This window comes from Thermobia domestica, chromosome 8 (genome assembly GCF_964235325.1).
Source record: "Thermobia domestica chromosome 8, izTheDome1.hap1.1, whole genome shotgun sequence".
Lineage (NCBI taxonomy): Eukaryota > Metazoa > Arthropoda > Insecta > Zygentoma > Lepismatidae > Thermobia > Thermobia domestica.
The window spans coordinates 253,164,568-253,179,814 of NC_137461.1; the positions used below are offsets into that span (position 1 = coordinate 253,164,568).

General features: G+C 36.9%; 1 protein-coding gene across 1 annotated transcript in view; it reads right to left on the reverse strand.

Moving 5' to 3' along the window:
• LOC145693547 (retinal guanylyl cyclase 2) overlaps positions 1-15,247 on the reverse strand; it is a 980,145-nt gene that overhangs the window by 551,564 nt on the left and 413,334 nt on the right. The gene's annotated exons all lie outside the window — the stretch shown is intronic.

Below are 15,247 nucleotides of genomic sequence, written 5' to 3' on the forward strand. Positions count from 1 at the left end.
TCTGTAAGAATTTTTGTTTTGGCCTGTAACTTACCATGAAATTTCAGATTTCATAAGTGAAGAGAACTAAAGTGAGATGCACTGCTACTTTTTTGTTAACTTGAGCTAAAATTTTTGTAAAATTTTTAAGTCATATTTTGTTCTTTAATACTTAATAAAGTCATGCATAAATTCAAAATGGTAGCTTTATAACAACTTCCTTAGACATTGCCTACAGTTCGTATATATTTTGTAGTTACCACTGAAATTAAAGATAACTTCAATAAATAGTTATGAATGTACCAGTTTACAGGCACGTAGCCAGGATTTCGCAATAGGGGGGATCCGTGACGAAATACTGTGGTTATCACACCAGGGGCTCGATTATTTTAAACTATTTTACAACATATATTCGTTCGTTTAGCAGGATTTCGTAATGGGGGGGATGACATGAAATATTGTGGTTACACACCAGGAGATGAATCAATCTAAACTATTTTACTGGCAACATATCCATATTGGTTTGCTAGGATAATAAAATGAGGATATGTTAGTAATTATTTTAATAAAAAACTGTGAAGAAATCTTGATTAAGAGAATATTTAAAAAATATTGAAAAAGATATAGTCTACCGAGATCATTCGAACTCGGTTCTTTTTGTCTTCTTTCTTCTTTTTCTTATCCTCGTTTAATGCTGTCAAGGATAGGAACGAAATCTCTTTTGAGAGTGAAGACATTCTATAAAATGGATTAGTGTTGCCGCGGAATTCAAAATGACTCATATTATTGGTGATTCTGAGCATTTCTTAAGTTCTACCTGAGAGTCTGTCTTATCCAACTGGTTTGTCGATCGTCATTTGTAGTTCATAGGATTAGCATGGAGATAGATGGAATTCGGAATGCTCCGTTGCAATAATATTCATTTTTAACTTGACTCCTCCGTTTCTTCCACACAAAGCTCTTCATAAGAAAGAGTAACCAAACGCTTGGTGTAGCTTTATATTTTTGACGATGATTCATCTTTTTCTCGTTTCTTTTTGTTTCATACTTCGTTAAAATTTTTCATTTCTGGATTCGAAGGGGGGGTCCGGACCCCCCGGACCCACCCCTTGGCTACGTGCCTGCAGTTTAGAATGTACAAGACTTTATTTTACGATTATTAACGTATTTTACTGCACCATTCAACATTATGCACCTAAGAAGTATGGCGACACTCACAGTATTTTATAAACATCTCCTTGACAACCGCTAACATCACCATAGCAAGGCACAAACAAAAATTCTATATCAACCTACTAAATATTTTCTTCTTCTTCTATAGATGGTGTTTGAGCGCGGCTACCCTGATCACAATCGAAATAAACAATATATATACAACATTATCGTTGTAGCGTCATTTCAGGTAAATGTCCACCAACATAAGACTTGCACGTTTTTATTAGTATATTAGAATAATATTTATTGAAAAGCATATGCTTCTCAAACTCACGGGGAAGAATTAGTGGTGGGCACAAAAACCGGTTTTTCGGTTTTCGGTTTTTAGAAAAATCGAAACCGGTTTTTGAAAATTAAAAAAACGGTTTCTGTTTTATCCAAAAACCGGTTCGGATTTTCACCGGATTTGGTTTCGGTTTTCTTCAAAACCGGTGAGGTTGTTGTGATATACCACATATTCTTTTCAGATAATCTTACAAATAAAACCTGGTGTACATTAATCAGGTGAGCGAGTAAGCCACAAATTTTGTGACATCAGTTGATCTTGAAAAAATTCAAGGAGCATCTCCATGTTCATCTTTGGTGTATGGTTCTTTGGCTCGCCTTGTTGGAAACAGAAATATTGTTCACATTGTCCGAATATAGACACGAACTCAGTGACAATGTCTACATACACATTTGGATTTTAAGATGTATCGAAATGAGTTGGCGCTGTAATTCACCACTTACAAATTGCACCATGCAGCAATAATTGTCTCACAAGAAGCTTTACTAGGACAAATATAGTTTTCCTGGTATAGGAATACCAGGAAACAGCTGTTTGCAAGATATCGCTGCAATATTTGTACGATTTTGTATCAAAATATGCTTCTACCAAAGAAATTATCCGTTCTTATGTAAAGAATAATGGCTTACTTACTTTCTTCCCTGTGCTTCGATCGCGGGTTACTAGTAGCTCGCGGGGACATTTTCGGTAGATCGCATTAACGATCCTGTTGGCTAACCTTGATTCCTCCACTCAGCTGACGCTAACCACAAGGAACGCTGATGAGAACAACTGCTTGCTTCTCCCGCGCAACTTCCATACCACTGTCAGCCCCATCTCACAGTTGATTGTATACGCCTGAGGTTGTGAACGTTGTTTTTCGTTGTGTATATTAGACAGCGGCGCAAATCTGATTTTAATATTGATGGGGACAGGTAAGACTGTTCCCATAATTTTTTTAAGCGATGTTCAAAATATTTATGAAGTTGAAAAACAATCTGTGGAGGATCAAGGGAACAGAGTTTTCTTCAACATTGGTAGGCGGGCAGATTTTAGGCTTATTCTGACAGGACATCAATTTCATCTCACTTTCCTAGTTGACAATCGGACACAAATCATTACATTTCTACCGAAGAAACACATTCGAAATCGGATTATTGGGGGACAGTCCCCCTCAGAAGCGAGGAATAGGAAGAAGAACACAGCTGGTTGATGATTTGAAAGGTAGAAGAAAATGTTGGGAGTTAAAAGAGGAAGCTGAAGATCGACAAAAGTGGAAGAAACATTTCCAGGTCCAAATCTTACAACGGTACATTGTACATTTGGATCATAAGATATTCTAAATATGTACTAGGCTGGCTGATTTTAATATCAGAAGAAGAGAAAGAAAAAGAAATAATATATAGATATAATGTTAATATATAAAAAGATATTCAAATGTTTAAATAATAAGATTGTCGATAAGAGGTTGTCAAGACAACAAGATATAAATAAATGGAATTATGTCAGTGAAGTTTGCATTGTAGAGGCTCAATTAATTTAATAAAAAGCGAACCGTTATAATCTAAAATTGAAAAAAAATTCTCATTAGTCCCAGGACCTGCCGAAAGGCAGAATACCTAATAATAGTAATAATAGTCCCCCTCAGTTCCAAGATTGGAGGGGACATGTCCCCTTAATCTCCCAGGGATTTACGCCAGTGATATTAGATATTTGCTAACTTGGATAGTTCGATTTCATATTTACTTGAAATGTAAATTTACAGGCAATAAATAAATGTAAGAACTTTTTTTCTAAAAAAAGAAAAAGAAGTTGGTAGTTCTTTTGGTTGGTGGCTCACAGTAAGATTTAAAAATGGTTCGGTAACTCAGCAGCTTTATAAGTTTGGAGACTACTGATATAGTGCACAAGGATCTTATAAAATAGAGGATCTGCCGTTACAACAAAATCTTGAAGCCATACGTCACAGTTTCGCCACCCCTACTCTGCCCACTCCATCCAATAGGATCGCAATGTTTTGAGCCAACAATCATGGCGGGAACGAAAGTAGCCAATCAGACGATGGCAGAAACGAGAGTAGCCAATCAGACGTGCCGATGTTCGGTTTTTTTTGGGGGGCTTCATCGATTTAATAGGATGAAGATACATATGGGCAGATCCTCTATTTATATCATCCTTGATAGTGCATGCTCTTTACTTGGTGCTAGTGCCTGGTGGTGGCAAATGTTTTCCATTTTCTTTCGCAAATATCGCAATTAACAATAATTCTAAATAGGCTATTGCGTTTTAATTGTTACATTTTAAACTCAGAACTCGGTGACTTTTGAATCGCACTGCTGATATAGGTCTATTTCGGAATATAATCACCGGAGGCAAGTGATCTAGATATTCGCTACACACAAATTAACAAACGGTGTAGAAATCATTTGCAGTCGATAGATTTGTATCAAATGATAATTGAGATGTTTGTAACTTACCTTAAGTATGAGTGCATGAAATGTAAACTGTTGTCAACCATAATCCAAATTATAGTTTATAGACATATTGACGATTCGATTCCCCATTTTGATGCAAGCTCAACAACAGGTCCTATAATAATAGATCAACCTTCAATGCTCTGACTGACAAATGTATGCAAATACCATTAGGCTACACAAACAACGTATGCATTTGTGTTCCTACTGCTTGCTTTTGTTCGAACATAAGAAAAGCAAATTTCACAATAACATAAACAATCACATACCTATATAGCTGAGTGAGTATACACAAGCTTTCTTTGTGTGTATGTGTATATATGTGTGTTTATGTGGCGTTTGTTTGCATCTAAACTTCAAAACAAACTCATTGATAGCCAGTAAGGTAATCGAGAATGGTGCTTCATAGAATGACCAGAGAGAACAGAGAGAAGAGAAATGGAAACGACTATTTTTACAGTATATACGAGAAGGCGCAAATTAAGAGTACTCAGCATAGCATGTTCAAGTTTTCCTACTACGAAAAACTTATCCTTAATTGATTTTTAAAATACAAATCCTTATTAAAATTGTTTTCTGAAATTTTCACAAAGTCAAAATCTCCAATTCGATGACACATAACCCGGGAACATCTAAGCACTCACACAATAATATTGTACATTCTTGTACAGTCAGCGACAGAATTTCTTGCCGTTTGGTAAAATTTATTTTGGGAATAACGGTGGAACGTACACCGTTTGACCAAGTTTCGGGGTTCAAACGTACAGAAAGTTACATTCGTTTTAATTTACTGCAAACTCTACTGAAATTATCCTTCCATTCTGAAGTTATTTAAAAAACTAATTTCATCAAACGAAAAAACTTGTTGCTGACTGTAGAGCAAATCAATATATACCACAACACAAAGTTTAATCCAGATATGTTGAGTCCGATTGAAATCTTACGTTCAAAACCCAAATTTGTTGGCCCATAATTCCGGAACTAAACATACGTACAGTGTAATACAGGGTGGCGCAGGGAAACGGGAAAATGTGAATGTTAGAGTTGGCAACATTATAGTGTCGACCAAGGGCGCCCATATTGTAGTTTCCAAGGGGAGGGCAAGTATAAGCGACTAAGTTTCAAAAATAGTTTCAAATTTTGCTGTAACTAATGTAAAAATTCTATTGGATTTTCGATATTCTGAAGTACAATTTCCTCTAGGGTGGGCGAGCGCCAAACCTTGCTTCCCCTGATGGGCGCCCTTGGTGTCGACAGTTGTTTGGAACCGATGTGTGGTGGTTGTGAATGCGTTGCCATTTAGTAATCATGCGGAATTGGAGTGGTGTGGAACTTGTTATCGCTGTGAGAGCGTTTTACAAGCAGAGTGATAGTGTGACTTCTGCGAAAGGGTTATTTTGACAGCATTGCCAACTAGGATGTCATGAACGTGTACCATCTGCTCATATAAAGGCACTTAAAGGCAAGGTGTACCGCATACGTCCTGCAAGTATCCACGAACTGATTAAGAACGAAATCACAGCCATTTCCCGAGACATGCTACACCGAGCATTCTGGGATTTCTGTATCATGCTATTAGAACGTAAATGCGAAAAGAGAGCACATCTTTAAGAAGTTTGTGACATTTTCTAATAAAAATATACCGTAAATGGCATACTGTATACAGTACTTTCGTCAACAAAAGATGTTTTTCCTATGTTTATTCGTGAAAATAATGTAACTCCAAAATTTCCCTCCGCCACGCTGTAATTCTTATGTATATTAAGTTTAACAAGATTTATCCCTATGCTACGTTTAGTTGAGATTAGATGAATTTCTTCAAGTGCATAAGAGAAATTATTTTGCGAAACCCCAAATTTGTTGGTCCATAACTTGTGAACCAAAAGCCTGCACGTCATAATATTTCTTATATGCATCTATAGCAGGCCAAGATGTACGACATACACTACCAGACAAAATATTATGATTGCCCAATAACTGGTGAACATACTGGTGACATAATATTTTGTCTGTTCACCTTTGGATCGTAGGACAGTAGCAACGCGTTTTGCTACAGAAGCAGTGAGATCTTGGTAGGTGGCTGGAGGCATGGAGCACCACATTTGCACATACAAATCACTTAAATCTTGTACATTCCGTGGAGGGGGGTCGATGAGCTTGGATCTGAGGTTCAATGATATCCTAAACATGAAGATTGGGTGAATTTGGAGACCACTGCAGCAATTGTACTCCTCAAATTACTCAGCACAATGTTTACCTTGTGACAAAGAACATTGTTCTGCTGACAGACGTCATTACCAGCTGCCAATGTGGGCGACGTGATCAGCAATAAATGCCAATAACTAGGAGTTGACATGATGCTCATTAGAAGCAACAACGTGTCCATGGATAAACATGTAAAGATTTCTCAATAATGGAGCCATCATCCTACTTTGAGTATCTCTGGAAGCTATTTCAGGGAAGACGGCGGGTTCTGACCTGACTATCAATGATAAAGGCAATATCGTGATACATCGGAAAATGCAAAGTTTTGCCATTGTTCTGAGGTTCACTGACGATTGGGCACGTTCTCATTCCAATCGTAATCAACGAGGCCGTGTGGAACATCAGCTACGGAGTCCCATATCTAACGGTATACAGTAAACTGTGTGTTTGGCCATACTGGTGCTTTGTTTGCTGTTATGGTAAACTCTGCTATTAATTGTGCCACAGTTTGAGCCTTATCCTGTCGTATCAACCCTGATGTCTGATATCTTCAATGAGATCTGGTCGTCCCCTATTTTGTAGTATGGTTCTGGTTTCACAGCCCTTTCCGACCGTTGGAAGACACTAACATCAAGCACTGGACAAGTCGTGCTGTTTCCGAGGGGCTCATTCCCAACCGTCTGGCCATCACAATCTGGCTCTTATCACGCTGATGTATCGGCGCCCTTAACCATTTCTACGCACACGGGTCATACCTACTGATGAAATGTGATCCCTGTCGCCATCTGGTGAGCGAAATTGTGATGTGCCTCGCGCTTCATATGTCAGCACAACGACTATATTTAAAACGTAGCAGATGGCCATAATGTTTTGGCTGATCAGTGTATAGGGTCTTAAAGAATGAAAAAAGAAATTTAACGAATGAAATCTATATGTATTTTATTTTATTCAAAATGTGTTAAAATTTCTTGTTATTTTTTTATTGGTAGCCGTTATTTCCGTGTCGTTAATCTATATCATAAAATTGAATGTTACTATCTTCGTGACTCTTAATTAGTTGAGGTGCTACGTATATAAAAACTGCAAATTGTGATCAGAACATCCCATTTAGTATAAATAATGTTTAAGGTTATTCAATTAAATTAAGCCGGGGAGGCATCGTCTAAACGCAAAGAAATTCAAGATGGCGGCCATATTTCAAAATAGCTACGCTGTTACAGTTTTTCTGTAATGCGTCGCAGGAAAGGAGTGTTTGGTATCGGTTTATAGTTTTTTGAGGTGAAGAATTGCAATTTTTGTGTTAAAAATGCGTTAGCATATATATATATATATATATATATATATATATATATATATATATATATATATATATATATATATTGTGCTGTGCGCTAAGGGAATATTCTGATCACAAGTACAGGATTTTATATTTCTGGTTCCTTTATAAAACAGTAAACTCGTTGTAAGAAATGCAACACCCAACTAATCCCTGTCTTAATTTTTTATTTTTTTTTCAAATTTGAGTACGTGAAGGTGGCAATCGAAAATGGCAAAGCGTCTCCGATTAGTTCCTGCTTGGACAAAGTGTATACTGTGTTAAAAGATATCTGATGAACATTTGGTATGTTCTGCAAATAACCCAAATGCATCTTTTCGTGACACTGGATACACAAAGCTTGCGAAGAATTTAGAAAACTTTCAATCTATTTGTGCCTTACCCAGTGATACGGATATAAAACTGTTTGATGAAGATAACTATCGAGTAGAAAAAGCACTTTTAAAACGACAAACTAAATGGCACAAAAAATGTGCATTAAATTATAACTCTACAATGTTCGAAAGAGCAAAGAAACGGAAGCTTAATGAAGGTGACAAAGAGTCTAACATTACATCGTTATCACATGATCGTAAACACCGATCATCTACTTCTAAAGAAGATGTGCTTCTTTTATGATGGTTCTGCGACCAGCAAGGATCAATTCTTGAATGTAACCACGTTATAAGTAGATCAAAAGGTGAGGAAGTGTGCCATTGAACAAGGAAATAGTGATCTACTAGCAAAACTTAGTGGTGGTGATATGATTGCTCTAGATGCAAAATACCATGCAAAGTGCGTAGCAGGACTGTACAACAAGTTTCGGAGTAGTCAATTGTCACCAACTTGCAATGTTCATGTATATGAAGGGGTAGTTTTTGCAGAGTTAGTTAATTTCATGGAGGAAAGTATGAAGTGTTCAGATGAAACGCAACCAGTTTTCAAGATGCGTGTCCTGACAAAGATGTACAAGATGAGACTAATGCAATTACTAGCAACGGATGAGAAAATGCCACACCTCGAGATTACGACAGAGGATTCTTGCACATTTCCCGTATATGACGGCACAAATGTCTGGCAGAGAGTATATATTAGCATATGATAAAACTGTTGATGATACCATGTTAGAATCTTGTAAAAACAACCAAGATGAAAACGCCCTTGTTTTGTTGCTAAAATAGTAAGGAAAGAAATGCTATAACAAAAGAACGCATTCAATGGTGATTTACATGCTGAAACCCAGCGTAAATCTGTTCCTCGCTCACTACTTGCCAATGTGAATATGCTCTTGTATGGATCCAACATTGAAGACAATGAAGTTGTTACACAGCTATTTTTAACAATATCGCAATTGTTTTATTTTAATATATAATCCCGAAAACCAACTGGAAACATATTGGGGCATGAAACTGATAGAGAACCTCCGCTGCCAGTTTACATGGGTCTTTCAATATTTGGAAAAACACGAAAAAAAAAGAGAGAGATAGTGGAAAAGCTACATTCACTTGGACTTTCAATCTCCTACACCCGTGTGCTGGAACTCTCTACAGCGATGTGTGAACTTGTAAATGTCAGGTACCAAGAAGAAAAGGTATTGTGTCCATTAAAACTACGTAAAGATATATTCATAATTGGGGCGTACGATAACATAGACCATAATCCTAGTAGTTCAACTTCGGGCAGTTCCTTTCATGGGACAAGTATATTAATATTTCAAAATCCGACACCTGAATGTTTAGGAACAGTAAGGGCTGCACAAGATATACAGTATGACATAAGTAACTTCAAAAAGCGAAGTGTGCCTAGTCTTCCGGACGAGTTTGCTATGGTGGAATCAGCAATCTTTAAGTCAAAACAACCCACTATTCCAACTTGTTCTGATGTTACATTGAAACTCATGCTGACACCCATTGCTACGAATCAGAAGAAAGAAGAAATTGCCTGGCTAAAACATGTCATCAGTCAGGGAATCGTGGGCAGCCTACCATGCTTATAGACAAACTTGCTTCAACTGATTTTGTTCCAGGAATATCATCACTTTTACCATTATTCTATAAAGATTCATCATCAATAGCTATGATCAAGCATGCGATAACAAAACGAGTTACACAATTTCTTAAGGGAAATCACATTCCTGTCATGGTAGTGGATCAACCACTGTTTGCGTTATCGAAAGTGATTCAGTGGAACTATCCAGACATGTATGGTGAGAAGAAGTTCATGGTGATGTTTGCTGCAGAAAGCTATCTCAAAGTAACCCACGTAAAGGAAGCCAGAGGAATTCACCAAGTGACTGCAGCAGCACTATACCATTTGTTGCAAGATGCTTACCACCAGTCTGGTTCCGAGCTTGAATTTGACATTTGGTGTGAAGAGCGAGCTGCAGACAGTATCGTGTTCAAATATTGGCTGACTTGTCTTGATATGGAAATCCTATTGCTTATCTTTGTTCGCTCAATTAGAGAAGACAACTACTTTTTGCATCGTGACTGTTTAAGAGACATGATTCCTTGGATTTTTGTCCTGGATCACCATAACTATGCCCATTGGCTACCGGTCCATCTGAAAGACCTTTTTGATACAGAGTCTCAGCTACCAGACATACATCGCTCATTTTCTTCTGGACAGTTTGTGATAAGAAAATCAAACAGAATCTTTTCAGCAATCAGTATAGACCAAGCATAGCATTATATCATATACTTTTAGATAAAAATAGTGTATAATGATTTAGCCTATGTTTCAATTTAAAAAGTATATGGAACAGAAAAACACCTATAGTAATTTGTTTTTAACATAAAAAATGGCATCCCTGACGTCAAAAACCTATAATCGATACCAAAGACTCAATTCCTGCGACGTGTAACAGAAAAACTGTAACCGCGTAGCTATTTTGAAATATAGCCGCCTTCTTGGATTTCTTTGATTTTAGACGATGCCTCCCCGACTTAATTTAATTGTATAGCCTTAAACATTATTTATATCAACGGGAATGTTCTTATCACAATTTGCAGTTTTTCGTTGATTTCTCCGATGTAGCACCTCAACTAAATCTCTTGAACCGCCAGACCGATCTCGATCAAATTTTCAACATAAATGAAGTTCGAGCCTGGGATGGTTTTTATTTATTCACTTTGAAAGTAGAAGATAGAGGAGGAGAGGGATATATATATATATATATATATATATATATATATATATATATATATATATATATATATATATATATATATATATATATATATATATATATATATATATATATGTGTAACTTAATCACTTTTGAACCACACGGCCGATCTCGATCAAATTTTCAACATGGATGAAGTTCGTACCTGGATTGTTTTTTTTTATCATTTCACTTTGACAGTGCAACTTAATGGAGGGAGAAGGAGAGAGGCATTTAAAAATGATCGAAAATTACCAATATTAGTGTCAACTTTATAATTTTCATGGTCGTTGAGTAGAATAGTAGCACTTCCGTTTACATCCAAATTCAGCCCCGCAACTTCGGGAAGGGAGAAGGGAAGATACAGAAAAGTGATCTAAAATGACCAATATTAGTGTCGAATCCATAGTTTTCGGGGTCACTGAGATGAACAGTGACACTTTTGATGCCGTTTAAATCCAAATTTAGCCCCGCAACTTGGAGAAGCGAGGGAAGACCAATATGAGAGCGCGCTTCAGTAATAGTAAAAAGTGATTGACTAACGGAACATATTACCAATTTTTCTTATTTTAACTCACCGAAGCGGATAATTGACGTTAGTTATTTAATATATATATATATATATATATATATATATATATATATATATATTTAGAAAAAATGAAATGAAACTTTCAACGTTATGCCCTTTAGGCTAAATCAGTCGGATGATTAATGAAAATGAATGGCTGTGAAATTAATTTTTATGTTTCCTCACCGGAAATTGAATTCCCAGACCACGTGCACCATAATGACAACTTGAAATGTTAACAACAAATAAATAACTTGAAAGATTAATAAACGAATAATAGTAAGACCTTGTAATGCGATAGTGAAACGAGGGGTGCATTACAACTATTTATACTCCATAGGTAATATCAGTGGCATATTTACGATGTTGTTTCGGGAGGGGCTTTGCTAACTTTCGGGGGGGGGGCTTTGCCTGAAAATATGAAAATTCTGCAAGATTTTTCATATACTTTACTATAGTAAGTAAGATTTCGGGGGTGGTTTAAGCCCGGAAGCGCCCCCCTAAATACGCCACTGGGTAATATACACATACGTAAAGCATTTAAGGTTCAGTGACTATAAGTAACGCCCTCCGCAGTATGTTTCAAGCCCACTTGCGCTCTCACAGACTTCTATGCGTCCGTATGGGTTAGAAAACACAATATAAATAGCAACATTGTAACCCGCTAACATTCTACACTTTCCTAACATGAAGCTGTGCAAAATCTATGCCCCTTTTAATTATCTGATATAGTCATATCCAAATGGTCAATTTGAAACGAGTTAGTACTCTTTCTTTTTTGGAGAATGGATACAGAGCAGCAATCAATGCAAAGGACAGGGGGAGGCAGATGGAGCTGCATCCGTACTGTAGTGTCAGCAGTGTTTGATAATACGGACTACAGATAAGTAAGAAAAAAAGAAGCCAATTATGACATCACAAGTAATCCAGAAGAAATAACTTATTTAATATTTCACGTATCTTTGATGTTCGTTATGCCGGCCTGTATTTTAGAAAGAGTTGTATCAAATATTAATTGATCACCATGTTTTTAGCCTATACGCAAAGGTCTTTATACCCTGTGCTCCTTTACAAGCATCCCAACCCTGTCGCGCCTCATAGCTTGCAATTCACAGTTTCAAAAGCACTCTAGAGTGCTTACCTCTGTGTGTGGGGTCCTTGGTTCCATTCCCGGCCAAGTAAGTTTGTGGGGGATAACATCGTCTCCCTAGGTTTTCTAGGGTACTCCCGTTTCCTCCCACATTCTCATTTCGCTCTTTTTTTCCATAATCGTTCACTTTCCGTAATCACCCGTCTCTCAGCCTAAATGGCATAAACGTGGGACGTTAGACTGAAAGAAAGATAGATTTAGAAGCCTTCTAATCGCGCCTGTAAATAGAATTTTTTATATATTCATTTGCAAGAGTCTTCAAAGAGATAAATAACACGTACAATGTTTCTATTAGCTGCGATCCTATCCACAGAAAAAAAAATAGATATTCTGAAACAGATGTGGTATTCCGGTTTTCGACTGTATGTTTCGCGCCTCCACTTTTTGCTTTTATTGGAACTGTTTTTCAAGATCAAAAACAATATTAGAATCCTAATATGTAGCAAGCTGAAAAAAAAATTAAGGAAATGCAAAAAGGAGTTAACATAAAAGAAGAAATATATTAAAATATAGCTTCAATGCAATCTGTTCTAAGCGGAAGCATGTGGTATTTACGATCCTGTGTACTTCCATAGACAAAAACGTCTTTCTAAATCTGAATAAAGGAACTTTCTTTTGAGCCCAAGATACAGATTTTTCCATGTCTTAAATTTTTAACTTATTTACGTATTCGAAACAAGTCTATGACATATTTATCTGTTATATATAGACGCGAGTTCACGATCCAACATGTGCTGAATATGTAACATATTGTAGCAATATAAACGTCGTTTTTCAGGTTTTAAGAAACAAAATACAACAGTATAAGCGTTTTGCATCAGCGTTTAAAACAAAATGTAGCAGTATAGACATTGTTGTATTAATATCCTTGTATGCCTATGCTACTGAGGCTTACCTGGGCTCAGAAGCACAGCGCACACTAAACGCTCTTTTCCAGATGAGGTTTCCATACCTACAAATCTAGAACGTATCCTCATGTTTATTCTACGAGGGAGATTATCAGAGTAAATAAAGGATACACAAATTTCGTACAGGAAATTGTGAGCAAAGGGAAACATTCATTAATAGCAAAAGTAGTGTGTCAGTCTCAATGCGAGTACCTTTGTTTTCTAAAATGAATCTAATTTGGAATTTAGTTTCTAGGAAAATTTTGATTAGTGTCGGACTGAAAACAACACTTAACCTAAAACGGACGTTCAGACAGGAGAGCAGAGTTATAGGCATTGTAAAGAAACTGCAACAGATTCAGATTTATGTCAATGAATGGTTACTACTTACGGACTTAAAGTTTTCCATTCCAGTTCGTCGTAATTGACACCAACACTCACACAAACACTTCACTACTACACAGTTATGGACATAATGTAGCAGTAGGTGTATTCTTGTACGATTATTTGAACAAGTAGAATGCAGTAGTAAACGTTGTATGAGTATGCAAACAAGCAGAACGAGTGTAGCAGTACGAGTGTTACTGCATAAATATTTTAACAAATAGTATGCAGCAGTATAAGTATTGTTCTACAAGTATTTTAACAAAGAATGTAGCAGTATGAGAATTGCGTTATATTTTCGTGAACATAATGTAGCATTACAGGCGTTGTTATACAGATAAAATGTGACATTGTAAGTGTTGTTGTGGAAACATTTTATCAAATAAAACCCAGTAGTATGAGCGTTTTTGTGCAAATATTTTACAAATAGAATACACCATTCTAAGTGTTATTGTAAAAGGTCCGGCAGAAACAATCTACCATTTTCAACAGTTGATAGCTCGCACGGTCACACAGTGAGGATAAAACCGAGCGGGATAGAGTATAGCAAGAAGGATGACATTTTAGTTACAATTGAGCATTAGACCAAGACGCATCGCACTTTTTGATTGAGATGCATTTCAAAAGTGGTGACAATGGGATAGCTACGTAGCAGAAGCTTCAACAGCACTAAACATTGGGAGACATGGAAAAGAACCAGAACGGCACACCTTTCAAAGGTGGGTTGATCAGTTTCGTGCTGCAATAAATGCCACAAACAATAAGTCACCGGGAAAGCCGAGGACAGTGCGGACACCAGAAAACATTGAGAGGGTGTGGAATGCTATTGACAGAAATCCTAGGCATCCAGTCAACAAATATGCTACAGTCTTACGCATGTCAAACAGAAGTTTGCGGCACTATTTTCCACAGCGATTTAAGTAGTCATCAGTACAAAATGGGGATGATTCTTAAGTTATCCAAGCACGACTATGCTTCCCAGAAGCAATTCAGTATAGATTTTATTTACCTATTGGACGAGAATAGGGACAGTCTTCCCAATCTGATTATGTCGGATGATGGACACTTTGGATTGACAGGCAACAAGAAGATATGCGATACTAGAGTAATGTGAATCTACAGGAACTCCACGAAAAACCACTCCACAGTACAAAGGTTACTGTTTGCTCCGGTGTTTCGGTTTCCAGGATTATTGGACCCTACTTTTTGAGGATCGTCACGGAGTCGCAGTCACATCCATTTCACAACGTTACAGAAACCTACTGACGACTTTCGTTATTCCTGTATTACTGAGACAGGTCGTTTGTCATAATTTTATATCCAGCAAGATCGGGCAACTGCGCATACTGCTTGAGACACGATGTCAATGTTATGTATACTGTTTTCGGGGAAAATCATCTCACGCTTTTGGAATATACCAAGGTGTAGCAATATAAGTGATGTGAGAACATTTAAAAAGAAAACAGCAAAATAAAAATCACCAAGTAAGACAGAATTTCTCGTTCACAAATGAATAATATCAGCAATTAAACGGGTTCCATTTGTTAATGACAAACTTTATTTTAATTCTTTTAAAGGTCAGTAATGTGATATTATTGTTCTAAATGTACGAGTGCATGCCTCAACAGAAGATGAA